Here is a 22588-nt window from a genome sequence, read left to right as displayed (position 1 = left end):
CACAATGGAATATTACTCAGCAATAAAAGAGAATAAAATCGTGGCATTTGCAGGTAAATGGATGGAGTTAGAGAAGATAATGCTAAGTGAAGTTAGCCAATCCCAAAAAACCAAATGCCAAATGGTTTCTTTGATATAAGGAGACTGATTCATAGTGGGATAGGGAGTGGGAGCATGGGAGAAATAGATGAATTCTAGATAGGCAGAGGGGTTGGAGGGTAAGGGAAGGGGCATGGGGTTAGAAATGATGGTGGAACATTGATGATCATTATTTTCCAAAGTACATGTATGAAAACTCGAATTGGTGTGAATATACTTTGTATACAACCAGAGATATGAAAAATTGTGCTCTATATGTGTAGTAAGAATTGTAATACATTCCACTGTCATAAACAAACAAACAAACAAACAAAAAAGTTTTTCTGGCTCTAGAATGGATAATCCCACTGTCATTCCATACTTGTTATCAAAGTTTCTCTTTGTTGAGGTCATAAAACAGATACAATGAAATTGAATTTAATTATAAACTACAATCAAGATAATTTTTTTTTAAAAAACAATGAGATACAAAGTAAGCAGACATAGCAAAAATACATTTACCTTAAATTTGATTATTTTCTATTCCATTCTCTTATTTCATAATAAGAGACAAAATTATTAGAATAAAACTGTGAAACAGATAAATTGGGAAAATTAAATTAAACACTTAAAAATGTATTTGTTTATTGGTTAACTTTCTAGCAATGGGGACCTTGAGGAAGGATGACATAGGGAGCCCAGAGACAGATTCTTCTGGTAGAGGTCCAAAGGCATTGAGTATTTGATGTATCTATAGCTGAACACAAGCCTCAAGAGACTTGTTAAACTAATATGACCCTAAGGAGAAGTATTACACTGTTTGGAAAATTCTACTCTATAATAAAGAGATACATTTGAGAAGAAGTAACTAGAATCTTGTGGACATTTTTACCAGGTGGCATTATGGGTGACTCTTGATGGCACAAAATGAAATTCCTCCCTTGGAAAATACTATAGGGTTCTAGGGAAAATTAGCTCAATCAAATAGTTCTCTGAGATCAAAATGGAACTCATATGTTCATAGCAGCTCAATTCATAATAGCTAAACTGTGGAATCAATCTAGGTGCCCTTAAACAGATGAATGAATAAAGAAAGAAACCGTGGTATATATACACAATGGAATATTACTCAGCATGAAAAGGGAATAAAATCATGGCATTTGCAGGTAAATGGATGAAGCTGGAGAATATAATGCTAAGTGAAGTAAGCCAATCCCCCCAAACCAAGGCCAAATGTTCTCTCTGATAAGTGGATGCTGATCCATCATCATTTTGAATGAGCAAAGGGGAATGAGGGAAGAGGATGGGGCATTGGGGCAGAAAGATGTTGGAATGAGATTACCCTAGGTACATGTATGACTGCACATGTGGTGCGACACTACATAGTATACAATAAGAGAACTGAAAAATTTTGCTCCATTTGTGTACAATGAATTGGAATGCATTCTGTTGTCATGTATAACTGCTTAGAACTAATAAAAGAAATGGAACTTATATATCAAATTATTCAGGTAATTTGCCTGGTTTGTTCATACACAAACACACCTGCATGCATAAGCCTAATATTGTCTTTATGCCAAGGTGTCATATCCAAATAAAGATTTGGCTTGGTGAATGGTAGATAAGCCCATCAACATTACTTCTGAGGTTGCAATGCTTGCAGGTATTTGAAGACTTCCACTAATCCTCCATTCTTACTTTCATGCTATACTTTCTTAAGCTGTTCAATGTATACCCTAGGCAATTTTATGTGGCATATTTCAATTTATAAAAACACCATAAAATTAATCCGAGTCAGAGTCATTAGACTTACTGAATATAGACCTACATGTAACCTTATTAGCTAGAGTCAGCCTCTAACTATCCTTGGCTCTACTCTGGGCCTTACTACAATATTCCTGATGCCTGAGGCAGTGATTTTTTTTTTTTTTAATCATGGCTTAGAATAGTGCTTCTCATATGTTAATATGTATGAAAACCACTTGGAAAGTCTTGTTAAAATGCACTAATTAAGTATGTTAGGGGCAAAAGACAAAATTTTGCATTTTAATAAGGTCTCGGGTGATATACTACTTTTCTAAGCACCATACCTTGAGTAATAACGATTTAAAAGACCCTGGTTATTTCTGAAACTCGACTGAAATCTCACCTTCAACACTTACAAAGACTATTCCACTTATGAAAAGTATTTTAATTGGTGACCATAGCAATAAACGCTTATTAAGAAATTAACTTTGTGCTAGGCAATATGATAAACTGCACAGGTACTATTAACTCATTTATTTTTTAAAATGAAGTAGTAAATAATGTGCTGTTCTGGATCTCCAAATTACAAATGAGGAAATTCAGATAGAAAGAAGTTAAATGATCTGGTTAGAAGGTAATACATTTTTTTTTGTTTAAATGACAGGTTGATAGACTTCACTTTCTAAAAACTCAGAGAGGGTATATCAACCCAATATGTCTGGCAAGTGGGGACTAGGTTAAATGCTCAGTCTAGGAGACATTTGTTTTTATATTTATTTTAACTGATACATAAAAACAAAATTGTACATGGTGAAGGGTACACACAATATTTTGAAAAATGAATATATTGTATAATGTTTAAATCAGGTTAAACATAGATATTTCCTCAAACATTGGAAATCAAGTAGCCTGGCTACCATTAGAAATGGAAGCCCTTCTATGGACATTGAAAAAATACATATGTATGCTTGAACACACAAATATGTGGTTTACATACATATATATGATTGACAATTTAAGCACAATGGGTTTGTTTTCTGTAGTTTCATTAAAATCTTCATAGAAATGAATAACACTTGAATATTTCATTTGCAAATCAAAGTACTTAAGAACTAATATGAACTTTTAATTGTTTATCTATTTTTTGTCATTGTCATGATTCAGCACATCACCTGAAATACTAGACAATGTATGGCCATTGGTAATATCTAACAGAATCAATTCTATTTTGTAAAGGAGCAAAACCTCAGTTACCAAAATTTTCCCTGTTGTTTGTACATGGGTCATTTTGCTTAGCTTTTGAATTAGAAAATGTAACATTCCTTAGTTCATAAAACAACAAAGGGAATGATATGATAATGCATGTTCACTTGTGTGATATGCTTAAGTTAACTGTGGTTGGGCATGGTGGAGAATGAAATATGAGAGCACTGAATCACACAAGTGCAGGATGCAGGGGTCTTTTCAAATCAATCAAAAGTCGCTTCCACTCTCCAGAAGTAGCTTGCCTCTGTCTGTTTGTACTGGTATAATAGAATATCTGAAACTGGTAATTTATAAAGAAAAGAAATTTATTTCTTGCAATTCTGGAGGCTGACAAGTCCAACATGAAGGTGCTAGCTGTGGTAGGAGATCTGATGGTGCATCATCCCATAGTAGGAGGGGACGAAAGGAGAGAGAGTGGGGGCAATGGAAAGGGATGTGGGGAGAACATAATTGCACTAGCTATTTTGGAGTGAGCATTATTACTTCTATGGTTTAAATGTGTTGCCCAAAGTTCATATGTTGGAAACTTATTCTGCAATGTAATAGTGTTGGGAATTGGGGCCCAGTGGGAGTAGGGGCTCAAGTTATGAGGGTTTTACCACTATGAATAGATTAATGCCAATTATGAAGGGGCTTGAAGGAATGAGGTTGATGTCTTGTATTGATCCAAAAATACTAAAGAAAATGTCAGCAAACAGAGTCCAATTGTGTTAAGAAAATAATGTCATATCAAGTGGGATTTGTTCCATGAATGTAAATATGGTTCAATATTAGGAAATCTTTTGATACAAATAATATTAAAAGATCTAAAGCAAAAGATAATACAGTTTTCTCAAAAGATGTACAAAAGGCCCTTTAACACCCATTACTCATACAATATTCCATAAAATAAAAAAGCAATTATAATTTCTATGTATACCTCTTCCTCTTACTTAAGGAACAAATAGTAAATCATTCTAAGAGTAGGAAAGATTAGAAAAATGGCATGAATACACACTGATGTAGTGTGTTTTCTTAGAAGCAGATCCTGAATCAATTATTTGAATGCAAGTATTTTATTTTAGAAGTCACCCTAGGAAGCAAAGGTAGGATAGTTGGGAGTGATATATAGGTAAAGAAATAAGGTCATTACAAGGCTGTGTAATGAGTAGGTTCTACTTTGGCTCATTGGGTGAGAAAGGGTCATTCCTGATGAAGACTTTTGAGAAATTATGTAGTACATGCCTCAGATATTGCACAGGAGGGGGTGAGGAGGCCAAGGTATTAACTAGAAACTCCATCTATCAGCTGTTGAAGTTCCCTTGGATGTGTTAATACACTTCTGAATTTTTGTGCCTGAAAATTCCCATATCCTCATATCCCCACCAATCCATGGGGTTATCCAACTTTCTGTCTTTTCTCAGTTATTGGCAAATTCTATTATTGTAGTTTCCTCACTGTTAGTTTTTATATCTTGACATGTTTTAGCTATTAAAGGTACCCTTTCTGTAGCTTGACTTATTTTCTATCAGAATAATATTTTATTCTATGTTTTTTCCTTCTATTTGTTCTTGTATTTATAGTATTCCAGAAGTTCTTTTAGGCTCTGTTAACTCCTTATCTGTTTTAGATACTGACAGTATTTTCCACTGGAAATGTGGCAGAAATAGATATCCCCAAAATAGTCTGCTTGATGCTTTCAGAGTGCGGCTAAGAGCTTCAGACAGCTAATGCCTCCCAAGAGGAACAGGAACAATATATACTTCCCTTTTTATTCCTTTGTGCTGAGTCCTTTCCTCAGTATGGAAAGTATATCTTCCTTCTTCCCTTCATCCCATTTCCCTTCTGCATTCACACAGGATGAGAGGTGATTTAGGTGAACAACCTGGAGGCTATTGATTACATGTGTCCCCTGTCCATCCTGTGGGTTATACATGGGTTCCAGGCATAGAACATTGTAAGAAAACTCTTGACATAAGAAACGTTGCCTTGAGATCTGTCTCTCAATTTTTAGTGGAACAGCATTATCAGATAGTTAACAGTTAGGAAACAGGGTTGTCTTACTTAGAGATTTTCATATAATTTTAAGAGTCAGAAGCTCCAGAACATTCATAATCAGGTTAATTATCCCCAATAGCAAAAGTGACCAGCAACTGGTGGCATCAATTTTTATTACTGTTGTTAAAGTGAAACTGTAGGCAAGTGGTTAGCTATCGAATAATTACTTTGTTTTCTAATAAATTGCTTCAAAATTTAGCAGCTTCAAAAAATACACAAACAAAAAACCAAAAAAGTATCTCATAGTTGATGGGATCCAGGAATCCAGGTGCTAATTGCCTTTGGCTCAAAGTCTTTCATAGGTTACCATCAAGGGGTTGGCTAGGGCTACAGTCATTCTAAAGGCTTAATTAAAGAGATTAACATCTGGGTCAACACATTTGGGTGTTAGGAGCCTCATAGGGTACACTGTTATGTTCTCTCACATTACTGTTGTTAAACATTAGGTTCTTTTTTACAGTTAGTCAAAGACATACTTTCCTTACCATATCCACCTCTCCACAGTAGCTCATAATACGGCAGATGCCTTACCCCAGGATTAAAAGAAAGACAGACAGTATTAGCAAGATGTAAAGCACAGTCTGTTTGTAAATTAATCTAGACTGTGAAGTACCATTAGTTCTGCAGCATCATATTCATTACAAGTGGGTCCTGATGTCCAGCCCACACTCAGGATGAGGGAATTTCACATGGGCATGAATACCAGAGGAGACCATTTGGTACCATCTGTTGCTACCTACTGAAGGGGCCTCCTGGGAAATCTTGGCAGGAAAGCATCAGAAATAAATAACAAGTTGTATATTCTCTTTTGGAGAACATTTCCCTTTTTATTCCTTTGTGCTGAGTCCTTTCCTCAGTATGGAAGTATATCTTCCTTCTTCCCTTCATCCCATTTCCCTTCTGCATTCACACAGGATTTTACACAGAGTGTCATGTGAAATATTAAATCTGTAGAGCCTACTGTGCGTCCTCAGGAAGAAAGAGGAACAATAAAGTGCAGTTTGAGAGCTTAAGTACACTATCAGTGTGAATAGTTGTACAAAAAAAGTGATATGCACTACAATGCTAGAATTTGAACCTTGATTCTCCAACTTACTAGCTTTGTGACCTAAGTGCTTCACATTGATCTATGAAATGTACATGTCATGATGGAGCTACATCAAAGGGATGTGAAAAGTGAATGAGATAATTCTTGAAATATGTTTATCAGTGTGTCTGGCACATAGCAGCCTTTCACAGATTTACTGTAACTTAGAACTTTTGTTTTCCTATCAGGATGCACCTTACATAAATAGTGTAGCATTCAGTTTCCCCTGAAGACTTGAAGAAACAAATCCCTTCAGTTCCTAGGCATCTGCTTCCTCCTGAAATCTGGAAAGCTCCAGGGGGCCACAGCTCAGAAAAACTAGTCTCTGGAGAAATTACAATTTTCATTTCCAGGTAGGAGTAAAGGGAATTTTTCATGTCTGGGGAAATGGCAGGATAATAAAGTATCTAACTGGGAAGGAGGACTCACCATAGGTAGTCTTTGAAAAGCACAGCAGTCACTTTGACTCTACATTATCTTTGTGATTGTTACTACTCCTCTTCAAGGATCCTGTATCAATCCCCTGTCTTTTGAGTGAAAGAAATGTGGACTACCAGGCATAAATCACTAGATGAATAGAGAAACTCCAAGGATGTGGGTAACTGACCTGGATATCAAGGATTGGGATGGTAGGACTCAAGGCCAGAATCATTTAAGAAAGGAAGATTCAAGTCCTCAACACAACTATAAAGGGCTGGCCAGATCTAGAGGATCCTCTTGAAACCAAGAACTTTTAAAGTAAGGGGAGGGTAAGGATGTAGGAGAGGGAACAGGAATATGGGACTACTTTGGTTCAAAGCAGAGAAAAGAAGGGAAAATAAGTTCAACAGTAGGATGGTGCAGAGACAATTCTTAGGGGACAAGCAGAGTTATAAAAAAAGACCAAGACCAAGTAGTAAGGCAAATTGGGGAGAGTGTTTGGATGGAGAGGAGAAATACCAGGATAGAGGCACAGGCTTACCATGAACAGAAAAGCTCCATTCAAATTGAGTACTTTTACCTTTAAGAAAAATTTGAGTTATGAATTTCCAATCCTTTAAATAGGAATGAAAACCTCACACATCCTGTGAGTTGGTTACTCCTGTGAAGTGATTCGTCTAAGCTAGTTTTCAGTGATAGATCCTCTGGGTCTGCATGTAAGGCAGAGGTGGGAGCAGGCCTACAAATGTGATTTAGGAGATGTTGGCTGAAGCTCTCTGGAAATAGAGGCCTCAGCAACCAGGGAGAAATTGTCTTGAGTCTTGACCTGGGTAGTGGCTATATGGGTGTGTTTATTTGTTCACATTATAAAGTTCATCATACTGTATATCTTCAACTTCAGAATCTTACAGTATGTATGCCATACTTCAATCAAAGAGGATGGGGCAGGGAATTAACTGAGGCTACTCTCAAAAGAAAAGTGTCTCTACATGGCAGCCAGGAGGGGGATGTCATGGATGAGAAGTAACTGGGGCAATAGGCATTCTGAATTTTTTAAAATTGTTTAGGCAGTGATGCTCAACCCTAAGTTTTTGGCATTGAGAACCTATGTAGCAGTCCAGAAATTTTCGGAAATTTTTAGTTCTTTACTAGCATTTTATTTTGAAAGATTTCCCAGTCCTCTTCAATTTGTCATTGAAGATATGATCCCAATTGCTATTATGATAAGGTTCTTATGATGTGGAGCTGTCTACTTTCTTCTTCTGTCCCAATATATAGCATTTCTTATGTTTAGGGGTTGTGTCTTCATGGTTGGCTTGTTTCAATAAAGTATGAAAAATCTGACTTTTAGGAAATCTCCTGAGGACTCTGCAGGTACCTGAGTATGGAATCAATCACTGACTCTCCAGAAGGCAAATGGGAGGGCAAGTGTATGCCTCATGGTTGGGATGGAGAATCAGGGACTGTTTGTCTAGTGCCTGGCTAACAAAGAAAATGTCAATGGCAGCAGGTGAGAATATGAGCCCAGAATTCATTGGATATGATCTATCCAATTTGTGCAGGAAGGATCCAGGCCCCTGATAAGGAGTTTAAAAAGGGTAAGTAGAGACAATGTCCAAGGGTAAGGACATGGCAGTTTCATCAGCCTGGAAATGCTTTATTTAATGTATTTATTTATTTATTTATATTTTAAAAATACATGACAGCGGAATGAATTACATATTCCGCTTATTACACATAAAGAGCACAATTTTTCATCTTTGTATATAAAGTATGTTCATGCCAATTCATGTCTTTATACATGAATTTTGTTTCTTTTGCATTATAATTCTTATTACACATATATACCACAATTTTTCATATCTCTGTATATAAAGTAGGTTGACACCTAATTCATGTCTTCATACATGTACTTTAGATAATGATGTCCATTACATTCCACCATCCTTGATAATCCCCTGCCTTATCCCTTTCCCTCCCTCTCCTCTTCCCTATCTAAAATTCATCAATTTCTCCCATGGTCACCCTCCCTACCCCACTATGAATCAACCTCCGTATATTAGAGAAAACATTTGGCATTTGTTTTATTGGGGATTGGCTAACTTCACTTAGCATTATCTTCTCCAACGCCATCCATTTACCTGCAAATGCCATGATTTTATTCTTTTATTGCCGAGTTAAATTCCATTGAGTTTATATACCACATTTTTTAATCCATTCATCCACTGAAGGACATCTAGGTTGGCTCCACAGTTTAGCTATTGTGAATTGTGCTGCTATAAACATTGATGTGGCTGTGACCCTGTAGTATGCTGTTTTTAAGTCCTTTGGGTATAGACCGAGGAGAGGGATAGCTGGGTCAAATGGTGGTTCCATTCCCAGATTTCCAAGGAATCTCCATACTGCTTTCCATATTGGCTGCACCAATTTGCAGTCCCACCAGCAATGTATGAGTGTAACTTTTTCCCCACATCCTCACCAACACTTATTGTTGTTTGTCTTCATAATAGCTGCCATTGAATGAGATGATATCTTAGAGTAGTTTTGATTTGCATTTTCTGATTGCTACAGATGATGAACATTTTTTCATATATTTGTTGATTTATTGTATATCCTCTTCTGAGAAGTTTCTGTTTAGGTCCTTGGCCCATTTGTTGATTGGGTTATTTGTTTTTTGGTGCTTAGCTTTTGGAGTTCTTTATATACCGTAGAGATTAGTGCTCTATCTGATGTGTGAGGGGTAAAGATTTGCTCCCAGGATGTGGGCACTCTGTTCACCTCATTGATTGTTTCTTTTGCTGAGAGAAAAAAAAACTTTCTAGTTTGAGTCCATCTTATTTATTGATTCTTGGTTTTATTTCTTGTGCTATAGGAGTCTTATTAAGGAAGTTGGGGCCTAATCCCATATGATGAAGATTAGGGCCTACTTTTTCTTCTATTAGACGCAGAGTCTCTGGTTTAATTCCTAGGTCCTTGATTCATTTTGAGTTTAAGTTTTATGCATGGTGAGAGATAGAGGTTTAAGCATATGTATTTCCAGTTTTCCCAGCACCATTTGTTGAAGAGGCTATCTTTTCTCCTGTGCATGTTTTTTGCACCTTTGTCTAACATAAGATAATTGTAATTTTGTGGGTTAGTCTCTGTGTCCTCTATTCTGTACCATTGGTCTACAAGTCTATTTTGGTGCCAATATCATGCTGTTTTTGTTACTATTGCTCTGTAGTATAGTTTAAGGTCTGATATAGTGATGCTGCCTGCTTCGCTCTTCCTGCTAATGATTTTTCCAGATGAATTTCATGATTGCTTTTTCTATGAGGAATGCCATTGGGATTTTGATCGGAATTGCATTAAATCTGTATAGTGCTTTTGGTAGTATGTTCATTTTGATAATAGTTCTGCCTATCCAAGAGCAAGGTAGATCTCTGGAAATGCTTTATTGAGGGGAGGCACAGGAAGTGATAACTAAAGTCAGGCTAGTCTTGAGTCTTGGCAAATAAGCCTCCTTCATCAAAGCTTGCCTGGAAACTTAGGAAACAGTCTTGGGTTATATATGACTACTGTTAAATTGGCACAATTTGGGTATTGACTCGCTGGGCTGAAGCCTTGAGAGATGCAATAATAGGGCAATGAGAGTTTGAAGGAGGAGTTCAGTGGCTTAATATGGTCTGGTCCACATTTAGACTCTTGAGTCCACAAGTCTGGGACCAAACCACATGTACATTTCTTTAGGAAGTGGAATGATCTGAGAGTAGGAAAAAAAATGTCAAAGCAGTAATTTAGCCTGGATCAAGCATGCCTGTCATACCCACTTCTACTCCATCTTTAATCTGATTTCATTTTGGCATTCCTGTTAAATGGTCAGTGTGAAGTCAACTACTCAGAGTTTATTATTAGAGATGGGGTGTAGATATATGTAAGAGAGACCTTTTTACTGAAATGATGATAAAAATAATTAAACAAAACAAAACCCCATTTCTTGAGAAATGTCCTATAAGGAACAGAGAGTCAGATCCTCATGGTGGGTTAGGAGATCCTTACTATGCATAGGCACTGTGGGAGACATCTTCAGTGGTACATCAGGGGAAGACAAGAACAAAGGTTCAAACAACGCAGAGGGGGCAGTGTGTGTGTGTGTGTGTGTGCGCGTGCGTGTGTGTGCACGCACGCACTGGCCTCCAGGTGATACCTACCCACTTCAGAATGCTATTTAGAATAATTTGGGACTCTATGATTAAACAGTGAAATAGTCTCATTCTTTTGAACACCTATTGCCAAGCATCATGCTAAGCACTTTTATATGGCTTATCATTTGAAATTCTAAACATCAACTTAATGGAGTAAATATTATTTCCAACTTGCAAATGAGGAAATAAAAGCTTGGATTTTTAGAATAATATGATCAAGGTAAAATAACTAGGTAGTGGAAGAGTAAGTATTTCATTTTAAAGAATATGACTTTAGAAGCTATGCATTTAGCCAGTTTATTTTCCTGCTTCTTGATGCTGTAGGACCAATAACACATTTTAAGTGGGTCATTACAAGTGTGCCGGATTTTAATGCTGTATTCAAAGAAAAACTAGTCTTCCTAGAAGATCAATCACATTTCCTAGGCTAAATGATACCCAGAATAAAGATGGGTCTCTTATAAGGAGTCTTCTCAGAGTGCTGCAAGTTTGTACACATGCCTAACCACCATATGAATTCATGAAGTTCAATCACACTAAAAGAAAAGAACTAAAGGAATATCACCTGAGAATGGAATGGTGATTAATGCTGATCCCTTATATTCAGCTTTACTCCACCAGGTCATAAGACATTATATAAATAGCAACACATGTGTGAGGCAGAAGTAAGGCGAAGGCAATAATAAACAGAAATTTTCCAAGTGTTGGGTCAGTATCTGGTTGTGCAGGGTGCCTGTTGATACTGGCCAAATGAAGTTGCAACACTTTTTTCTTAGGTATGTATAGCTGATTTCTTATAGTTGATTTTTTTTAAATGTTGAGTTGGAAATGCATGGGAGTCATACCTGGAAGACCTGGACCTGTATTTCCAATTTACTACATATTTGTGATGTGATACTGGAGGAAATATTTTATGTCATTTAAATTATATTGACAGTTCCAGATGGATGTTTGTTTTATACTATAAAAGAAGAAATATCTTTCAGAAATTCTATACTTTGGGTACTAACATATAGTATCTTCTTTAAAATATGCTTTAAGTTCTAAAGCATAAAACTTATTATCTGTAATGTTTTGGTGGTCCAACATAAAAAAGTGGTTAGCTCTAATGAACAAACATAAAACTAATTGAAGGATGAAACTATGAGTTAGTCTCAAGAGTTTTTTATGTAGTTAGTCTCAAGAGTTTATTATGTAGTTAATCTATCAATTGAACCTAGCTCAATAGGAAATCCAGAAGGAAATGCAGAGAAGTTAAGGATTATAAATATTTCCAGGCAGTTTATTATCTCCTATGGAAAATAATAGTGTTGTTTTCTAATGCCCTTATTTTCATAAACCCACTAATTAACTTCACTTGCCATAGGGATGATTTATTTAGGTCTTGTTTAGGTACTACCCCAAGGATACCAAACATGACATGATTGATCTCCAGAAATTCATTGCTTCTTTTAACAGTGATTATTGATAACTAAGAGAAAAAGGACAATTTCTTCTACTTTATTATTCACTCTGTGATAATTATAAACTGAATATATATGAATATATATATTCTTATATTGCATGAGAGATCACATACTAGGTACAAGGCACAAACAAGAGATACACACTTGAGTGCATATAATAAAGTCATAGAGTATTGGAATTATCAATTTAGGTTCTCTTGGGTCAGTTTGGGATATTTCATGGGAACTGAAAAAGAAAAAAGAAAGGTACCTAAATTCACATGATCATGGAAAAGGAAAAGAGACCAGAGATGACTTTTCAAAGGAGGTAACCTAAGAGCTGATTTTGAACAAGGATGGAAGGTGAAGCAGAATAACATTCTCATATGTCAGTTTTCTGATCCTAAGATTACCAACCAACTGTCAATACTACAAGGTTTACCAACACCAGACAGGTACAATTTTTACAGGACTACATATTTTCTTATCCTAATTTCTATATTAACAGGAAAACATTCTCACCTGTGATGCTGGGGGCCACACTACAACCACACAGTGGAAACCCCTGCCACCTTCTTCCTTGTGGGCATTCCAGGCTTGCAGTCTTCTCACCTTTGGCTGGCTGTCTCACTGAGTGCCATGTACACCACAGCCCTGGTAGGAAACAGCATCATCATGATGGTAATTTGCATGGATTCCACTCTACGAGAGCCCATGTTTTGCTTCCTATGTGTTCTGGCTGCTGTGGACATCGTCATGGCCTCCTCTGTGGTCCCTAAGATGGTGAGCATCTTCTCCTCAGGACATAGCTCCATCAGCTTCCAGGCCTGTTTCACTCAGATGTACTTTGTCCATGCAGCCACAGCTGTGGAGACAGGGCTGCTGCTGGCTATGGCTTTTGACTGCTATGTAGCTATCTGCAAGCCCCTACACTACAAGAGCATTCTCACACCAGAGTGATGCTGGGGATGAGTGTGACCATCACCATCAGGGCTGTCATATTCATGACCCCATTGAGTTGGATGATTAGTCATCTACCTTTTTGTGGCTCCCATGTGGTTCCCCATTCCCACTGTGAGCACATGGCTGTGGCCAAGTTATCATGTGCTGACTCCATGCCCAGCTGTCTCTACAGTTTAATTGGTTCCTCCATTATTGTAGGCTCTGATGTAGTTTTAATTTCTGCCTCTTATACCCTGATTCTCAGGGCAGTATTTGGTCTCTCCTCAAAGAATGCTCAGTGGAAGGCATTAAGCACATGTGGCTCCCATGTGGGGGTTATGGCTTTGTACTACCTACCTGGGATGGTATCCATTTATGTAGCCTGGTTAGGACAGAACTCAGTCCCTCTGCACACTCAGGTGTTGTTAGCTGACTTGTATTTGGTCATTCCTCCCACTTTGAACCCTATTATCTATGGCCTGAGAACCAAACAAATGCGCAAACTGTTGTCTGTTGGAACACACTTGTAAGTGTTCATGAATATTAAATTCTTCAGACCGTGAACATTCCAGCCAACTTCAAAGGTATCTTAGTCATCTATGGAGATAGATTTTTTTTTAACCTACACCTCAGGAATTCTAAGATGAAGCCATAAAGAGCATCCTTTCAAAGCTTTCAATTTCTAATAATAGTGCTAATGGAGTAATTCTGATTGTCTGACAACATTTTTATTAGTATTTAATAGGAACCAATTTGCACATAGAAAATATATTTTTGATTTTTCTTTCTTTAGCTTCTGACCTGTATTTTTAACCTAATATCTCAAGAGTTCCTTTGCTGAAGGAAAAAATTATTTAAAACTCTTTCCCCAATCCTCCTCTGATTTTCTCAGAATTTTTTCTCCCCCATGTAATTACATGGAGGAAGCTCTTACTATGTGACTCTTTCCTTTGGTGCATTAACAATCCACTCATTTGGGTTATGTGCTCACATCTAGACCAGTGTCTTCCAACCACAGTGGATTCCAGTTTATCCGAGGACATACAAACTTGAGATCAAAGATGGTGGCAATTTTTCAACACTTGAACTTGAAAAGAGGAAAAAGAATCATAGCAAGAGAAGCCAATTATCAATATATGATGATGATAACATTTTTCTGCTGTCTAGCTCTATTTCACCTCTGACACCAAGATAGATCCCTGTTCTGCTCTTTGTCACTCAACTTTAAGACATAGAAAAGAGGGACCAAATATAACTTAGGTGTTTCTTCCTGTGGGTACATCTCAGGATCTTTCTGGGATGAAAAGTTTACTTCACAACAATATAGAAATAGACATTGAAATATCACCATTCTTTTGTAGGTCCCTGCATACTTACATGGGTTTTGTTTTACATATTTTTCTTTCAGAAAGTCTTAAACCTAGTTATCAACACTGTGAAAGAAAAAAGATCTCATACATAGGAGACATATATATATATATTTGATTAGGGTACATTTGAATATCAATTTAAATATAAATTCTTAATAGTGCTAAAATTGACAGTATAAGAAGAAACCATTGATAGTGTGTTGTTATATCTGTCTTAAGGGTTGTTTTCACGGAAAGTAGAAACAATGTTAACTTATTAAGATTCCAAGAAATAATGAATGGAAAAAATTATATAACATTTGACACATTTTATGTACTTAAAATTACACAAGTGTTAAGACAAATTTTAACAGATAGTGCTAGGATTGGAACTTAGTCCTGTGTAAATTAATACTAATATGATACTCTTTCAAAGTAATTTGCTGACTAAAACTCATAATCCATAAATTTTGCTAGCATTGGACTTCTTTACTAACCAAGAAGTTTTCTACTTGGGTGCCAACAAAGTAGGAGGAAGCCTTACAAAAATCTGGTAATAATGAAAATGATAGTACAACATGAATTTATTTGTCTTAAATATTTGTAGTTTACAAAGTTTTTCACATAAAAAACTTAGATCTTGAAGAAAAATGAATAAGAATCAGGAATTTTAAAAAAAGCATGATCGATCTTGGGAATGTAGTTTTAAAGGAGACAAAATCATATCCAGGAATTAATTATATTTTGGTAAAAGAAAAAAAAAGATTGAAATTAAAATTTCATTAGGAACATTGAAGATAGAATATTAGAACACTTGGACAAGAAAACAGAATAAGGAGATGACTGGGATCAAATAGAAAATAACAGACATAAGAAAACAAAGAAGTGTAATGAATATGTGTTAGATTTTTATGTCCATGGAATCCCTCAAGAGGATTTAAGAATTAAAGGAATCTAAAGATTATTTTTATATGTATTTTCAAAGAACTCACCTGGAAATATTTATCTGAAATTGTCAACTCTTTGAATAATATTTTTGAGTTTGTCAAATATTTAAAATAATAAAAATTGCCTTTGGCCTTCAGACAAAACAAAAACAGAAAGTAAATAAACAAAACGCCCCAAACCTAAGTCATGTTCAAGGAAAGTAAAACCAGGCTTAAACTGCTTTTTAAAAAAAATTTTATTTTATTGGTTCTTCTTAGTTGTACATGACAGTAGAATCTACTTTGATAAAATCATTCAAGCATAGGATATAACTTGTTCTGATTCGGGCCCCATTCTTGTGGTTGGGCATTTCTTGACAGCAGCATGTAAATCCAATAAGAGTAGAGTAATACTTTTAAACCAAGAAACAGAAACCCCTCATGAACAGAAATTATGAACTAAAATATTTTTTCTTAATGGTTTATTTTAATTTATTATAATTTTAATTGTACATTTTTATGAGATATAGTGTGATAATTCATTACTTGTCATGATAAGTATAATGAGTAGTCATTAAATTCAGTGTATTGAGCATTTCTACCTACTTAAACATTTTTTGAATTTTGATTAACATAAAATTGTTCATATTTATGAGGTACAGTGTGATATTTTAATACATACCTATAAGATGCAGTGATCAAATCAGAATAATTAATATTGTCAGCTTCTTATCATCATTTTGTGTGTGGAATCTTTGAGCTCCTCCCTTCTCATTATTCATAAAATATAGAATAGATTTTAGATGAAAGGGATGTTGAATAAAATGCTTTTTCTCCATCTATTGAAAGGATCATGATTTTTGTCCTTTGATTGTTGATGTGGGGTATTATGCTTATTGTTTGTATTTAACCATAATTGCATATCTGGAATGTCATTTGATTCAGATGACTGATCTTTTTGATAAGCTCTTGTATTGATTTATTATTATTTTATTGAGTACTTTTGTATGTTCACTAAAGGTGTTGGTCTTAAAAGTGTGTGTGTGTGTGTGTGTGTGTATTTCCATATCATGGTAAGGTTGGATTTGTTGATTGAATTTGGAACAATTATTTCCCTTTCAATGTTTTAGAATAGTGTGATAGGAATTGGTATTTATTCATCCTTGAAAGTTTGGTAGAATTTAGAAGTGAGGCCATCTAGTCCTGGGCTTTCCCTTGTTCTGAGACTTTTTATTACTCATTCAATTTCATTAATCGTTATTGATATGTGCAGGTTTTTCATGCCTTCGCAGTTCACTTTTGGTAGGTTGTATGTACCCAGGAATTTATCCATTTCTTCTAGGTTTTCCAATTTATAGTAAATAATTTAGTTGTTTGTAACAGTCCCTGGTGATATTTATATTTTTTGTATTATCAGTTGTAATATCTCATTTTTTTCTCTAATCTTATTTGGTTTGTCTCTTTTTTTTCCTTGATTAGTCTACATAAAGTTTTGTTGATTTGTTTATCTTTACAAAGAACCCACTCTTTGTTTCACTGATTTTTTGAATTCAATTTTTTAGTCACTATTTTATTTCTTTCTGTTCTGATCTTCATTACGTCTTTCCTGCTTTTTGATTTTGGGCTTGATCTTCTCTTGCTTTCATTAGGTTGTTTATTTGAAATTTTTATATGTTGTTTTCATGTATGCATTTGTTGCTATAAACTTCCTTCTTGTTACTGCTTTTGCTATATCCCATAAGTTTTCATATGTTCTGTTTCCATTTTCATTTGCTTTTTAAAATTTCTTAATTTCTTTAGTGACTCATTGTGCATTGATAGTGTGTTATTTAGTCTCCATGAATTTGTGTAATTTCTAAAGTTTCTATTGCTGTTCATTTCTAGTTTTGTTGCATTGCAGTCTGAAAATATACATGAGATGGTTTGATATTTTTAATTTGAGACTTGTTTTGTTGCCTAATGTATGGTCTGTTCCAGAGAACAATGTGTATTCTGTAGCTGTTGAATGAGCTATTCTATAAAGTTTATTAGTTCCAGTTAGTTTATAGTACAGTTTATTTCTGATTTTTTTCTGCTAATTGTTTTGACAGAATGATTTGTTCATCAAGGCAAGTTGGGTGTTGAAGTCTTCTACCATTATTGAGTTGGAGATTTCCCTTTTTGATCTACTAGTGTGGGTTTATAAAATCAGCTTCTCTAGTATTAAGTGAATGTATATTTATAATTGTTATATCTTACTGAATTGATCTTCTCATTATTATGTAGTATAGCAACCTTCTTTATTTCTTTTTGTAGGTTTTTGTATTTTGCTATCAATCATTTTTTTCTTATTTTTTTGGATACTGGATACCAGGGATTGAACTATGGGGCACTCGACAACTGATCCACATCTCTAGCTCTATTTTGTATTTTATTTAGAGATAGGGTCTCACTGAGTTGTTTAGTGCCTCACTGTTGCTGAGGCCAGCTTTGAACTCATAATTTTCCTGCCTCATCCTCTAGAGCCTCTGGGATTAGAGGTGTGTGCCAGTGTGCCCTCTGTCAATCATTTTTACTGAGAGAACAAAGCTCTGATGAAAGAGATCAGACAACTACTGATAGTTCTCCGATAGTTCTTCAGAGACAGGGAAATATGGAGTGAAAGTAGAAATTTCATCTGTCATTTAGTTCATGAAATTGATTAAGACATGAGCTGGCTTTTTTTTTTCTCTCTTCAACTTTACTGAAATTCAATACAGATCAAGGGAATCAAATAAAAGGCAGCAGTTTTTCCTAGAGATCAATGTATCATTTACAAATGAATTATGAGTTGTTACACAAATCTTTCTTGGTACAATTCACTAAAGATAAATATAGTACTTAAGGAGACAGCTATGTGTCAACAAATGAACCATTTTGACCCAGTCTGGTGAACCAAGACAGCACCCCATAGTTTTAAATGATCCAAGATTAGAAATAGAACCATAACCTTTGACTATTGATATATTATTATAATCTCTTTTTCTTTTTTTTGTTTCATAATGTTATGTATAACTAAAAAGATTCATTTTGACACAATTTTTTAAAGAATGGAATATAATTTGCTCTAATTCACTCCCCAGTACTTCCTCTAACCCTCCCCTCTCTCCTGTTTCCACCCCTCTACTCTACTGATCTATCTTTCTGCTATTTACTTATAGGGTGTGTGCACGTGCATGTGTGTGCACATGGGGTGTGTGTGTGTGTGTTTTAAAGTGTCTCGACCACCCCGTCTGACCAGTGCACTACTTCGAGAGCCAAGATTCAGCCCAGACAGCTCACAAGAGCCCATGCAGTATCCAGGATTTCAGTAGGCCCGGTTCACCCCTCCCCTGGTGGCGCAGACACTGCCAGAGCCTAGCCTTTGGCATAGGACCACCCCTTCCTATCAGCAGACTACTGCAGGGTTCAAGCCCAGTGGCCCAGATCCACCCACTCCAACTTAAGCGGGTCCCAGACACAGGATGCGGTAGCATCCATTGAGGGATACCAGCAGGGTCTAGAAGCCCAACATCAAGGTGAGGTACAGACACAGGTACTAAAAGAATATAGAGAAGAAATTAATATCACAGATCCATGTAGCAAGAAAGGAAGACACATAGACAATATGAAAAAACAAGGGAAGAAAGTACCCCAAAGAAACCAGGACACTATAATACCAGAACCCACAGGCAGCAAAGTTGATGAAATGTCAGAGAAGGAGTTCAGATGGTTCATAATTAAAATGATCTGTGAATTAAAGAATGACCTAAATGAGCAAATACATGCAAAAATTGACCACTCCAACAATGAAATAAGAGAGCAAATGCAGATAGCAAAAATATTACTTCGAGAGAGATAGATCCTGAAAAAAAAACAGTCAGAAATCCTTGAAATGAAGGATACAATAAATCAAATAAAAAACTCAATAGAAAGCATAACCAACAGACTAGACCATTTGGAAGAAAGAACATCAGATAATGAAGACAAAATATACAATCTGGAAAATAAAGTTGAATACACAGTGAAGATAGTAAGAAACCATGAACAGAAGAGCCAAGAATTATGGGATAGCATCAAAAGACCAAATAAGGGGAGGGGAGGGGGGATAGTAGAGGATAGGAAAGGCAGCAGAACACAACAGACACTAGTATGGCAATATGTAAATCAATGGATGTGTAACTGATGTGATTCTGCAATCTGTATATGGGGTAAAAATGGGAGTTCATAACCCACGTGAATCAAAGTGTGAAATATGATATATCAAGAACTATGTAATGTTCTGAACAACCAACAATAAAAAATTAAAAAAAGAAAAATATTATTTATGTTATTAAAATAATAGCATGGTAAAGAGCCACAATGTGATATAGTAATTGTATTAAAAATTGTGTTTGGTATTTTAAAATTTATCACAAATATAGATATTAGAAAATGTATGAAGAAAAACTTTAGAACAGTATATAAATAGAATAAAGATCATTTGTTTTCAAAAAAAAAAACAAATATAAGAGTTATTGGGAATAGAAGAAGGCACAGAATTTCAAACCAAAGGAATGCACAATCTTTTCAATGAGATAATATCAGAAAATTTCCCAAGCATAAAGAATGAATTGGAAAACCAAATACAAGAGGCTTACAGGACATCAAATGTACAGAATTATAACAGATCTACACCAAGGCACATTATAGTGAAAATGCCCAGCATACAACAAAATAAGGATAGAATCTTAAAAGCCGCAAGAGAGAGGAATCAGATCGCATATAGGGGAATACCATTTCATATCTCAGCAGATTTTTCAACCTAGACCCTCAAAGCCAGGAGATCATGGAACAACATATACCAAGCTCTGAAAGAAAATGGATGCGGGAGATCCAACATGGCGGTGGGCGCGGAGAGATCAAGTCTCTGACCTCTTCAGCTTTGCGGATATAGGGAGCCGTAAACCATCTAAATGCCGTTTGCTCAGGATCACTAGGCAATGCTGAGCTGATGTGGATCTGGGGCGAATAGTCTGGGCCTCTCAGAACACACACTGAGCCCGGATCAGCTGAATTCAAGCTCCCGTTCTCCTGCGTCTCGCAGACAAACCGCTGTGACTCGGCACTAAACGATCCTGCTGAAACAACTGGTTGGCTCTTCTGATCCTACGGAGGTTAATGCCAACCCAGCCTTCATAGTCAGTGGCCACAGGATTGAAACGGGGCTTGGGAGAGATAGTCAGGACCCACCCATTGCATTGGTCACCCGGCAAAGGGAACGAACTGTCACCATTTGCATGGGATACCACCATGGCAGAGAACTGACGTCACCAGAATGCGGTGGAGGAGATAACTTCATTGAAACCAGCGGCGACAGGTGTGTAATCCCCTAGCCTTCCTTCTCCACACAGTGGGGAAACCTTAAGAGCCCCTCCCAGCTCTCTCTTGAGCGCAATAGCCAGATCTAGGGAATCAGGAGTGGTGTGGGACCCGCGGCGCGGAACTCCCGGCTACCGCTCCCACCAGTGCTGACAACTGAGGTCTCTTGCACCAGCTACTGGGGGCGTGGCTACCGGAGGGCAAGCAAAATTCGCTGAGGGTTCTCAGCCCCAAGCTCTACAAACTTAGGGTCTGAGGGAATGGCAAACAGGGAGAGTGTGCCCAGTCGTTCATGAAAACAGGGCTCCCAGGAGCAGCAGACCTGGCGTGTAGCCAGTATTGTGGTGAGCGTCACCGATGAGCGGGGCCTGGCTTGAGGAAAAGTGAGGAAGTGACTAGACACAAGAGAAGGCCCTAGGCACTCAGGACTGGAGACCCGCCCAGTCTGGGAGGAGGAGCTGCTGCACAGTGATTGGTTCCCACGTATTGAGAGGAGAAGCTTGGCCCGGTGGGCACAGCTCCACCTACTGGAAGAGAAGTTAATCAAACTCTAAGACTGCATTTATTAATTTTTTTTTTTTTTAATTTGGGTTTTTTTTGGTTTTCATTTTGTTGTTGTTGTTTTTTAATTTTTTTTAAATTTAAATTTTAATTTTTTTATTATTTTTTTAAATTTTTTTTTCTTTTTTTCTTTTCTATATTTTTTCTTTTGTCTTTTCATTTCTTTTCAATTTTCTTATTCCACATTCCTTGAATTCTACCTGCTTACTCTCATTCTCTTTAGTGACTTCTTCCCTTCCCTTCTAATACCTTTCTTCCCAAGCATGAAAAAAATTTATAGGAGTAAACAGTAACTCAGCAGTCAAACAGAACAAGAAGTAACATGAGCAGCATGAAAAAGCAAGGAAGAAAAGGAGTACAAACAATGCAGGACAGCCTAAATATTCAGGAGGACCTAGAGTCATCAGAAAAATGGTCAAATAAAGAACTCAAGGAATACCTTAGACAGATGGAATGGAACCTTAAAGAGGATATGAGACGGCAAATTCAAACAGTGAAAGAACTCATTGAAAATGAATTACATAAATATGCTTAACTTCTTCTTTTATCTGTTTATCAGGAGATAGAGAATATAAAAAAATCAAACAATAATTCTAGAAATGAAGGAAACTATAAACCAAATTAAAAACTCAAATGAGAATATCAGTAACAGAGTGGAGCAAGTAGAAGCCAGAACATCAGATAATGAAGACAAAATATATCATCTTGAGAAGAGTCTAGCCAACTCAGAAAGGCTGGAAAAAAATCACGAGAAAAACATCCAAGAGATATGGGATAACATAAAAAAACCAAACTTAAGAGTCATCGGGATAGAGGAAGGTATAGAGATTCAAACCAAGGGAATGAGTAACCTGCTGAATGAAATAATTACAGAAAACTTTCCAGAAATAAAAAAGGAAACGGATATACAAATTGTGGATGCATACAGGACACCGAGCATACAAAATCAGAGTAGACCAACGCCAAGACACATTATTATGAAGATATCCAATATACAGAACAAAGAGAAAATATTAAAAGCTACAAGAGAAAGGAGGCAGATTACATTCAGGGGTAAACCAATAATGAAAGCGAGAAGATCCTGGAACAACGTATTTCAAACACTGAAAGACAATGGATGCCAGCCAAGAATTTTGTATCCAGCAAAATTAAGCTTCAGGTACGACAATGAAATAAAAATCTTTCATGA

At 36.3% G+C, this 22588-nt stretch overlaps 1 pseudogene; it reads left to right on the top strand.

Moving 5' to 3' along the window:
• The first annotated feature begins 12803 nt into the window (after positions 1–12803).
• Positions 12804–13735, top strand: LOC124091161 (olfactory receptor 52I2-like; annotated as a pseudogene).
• The last annotated feature ends 8853 nt before the right edge of the window (positions 13736–22588 follow it).

Source organism: Marmota monax, unplaced genomic scaffold, assembly GCF_021218885.2.
Source record: "Marmota monax isolate L192 unplaced genomic scaffold, Marmota_monax_Labrador192_F-V1.1 WCK01_AAM20220418_F8-fsc00068, whole genome shotgun sequence".
NCBI classification, from domain to species: domain Eukaryota; kingdom Metazoa; phylum Chordata; class Mammalia; order Rodentia; family Sciuridae; genus Marmota; species Marmota monax.
The sequence above is the reverse complement of the archived record's forward strand: the minus strand, read 5'-3'. Positions and strand labels throughout refer to the sequence as shown.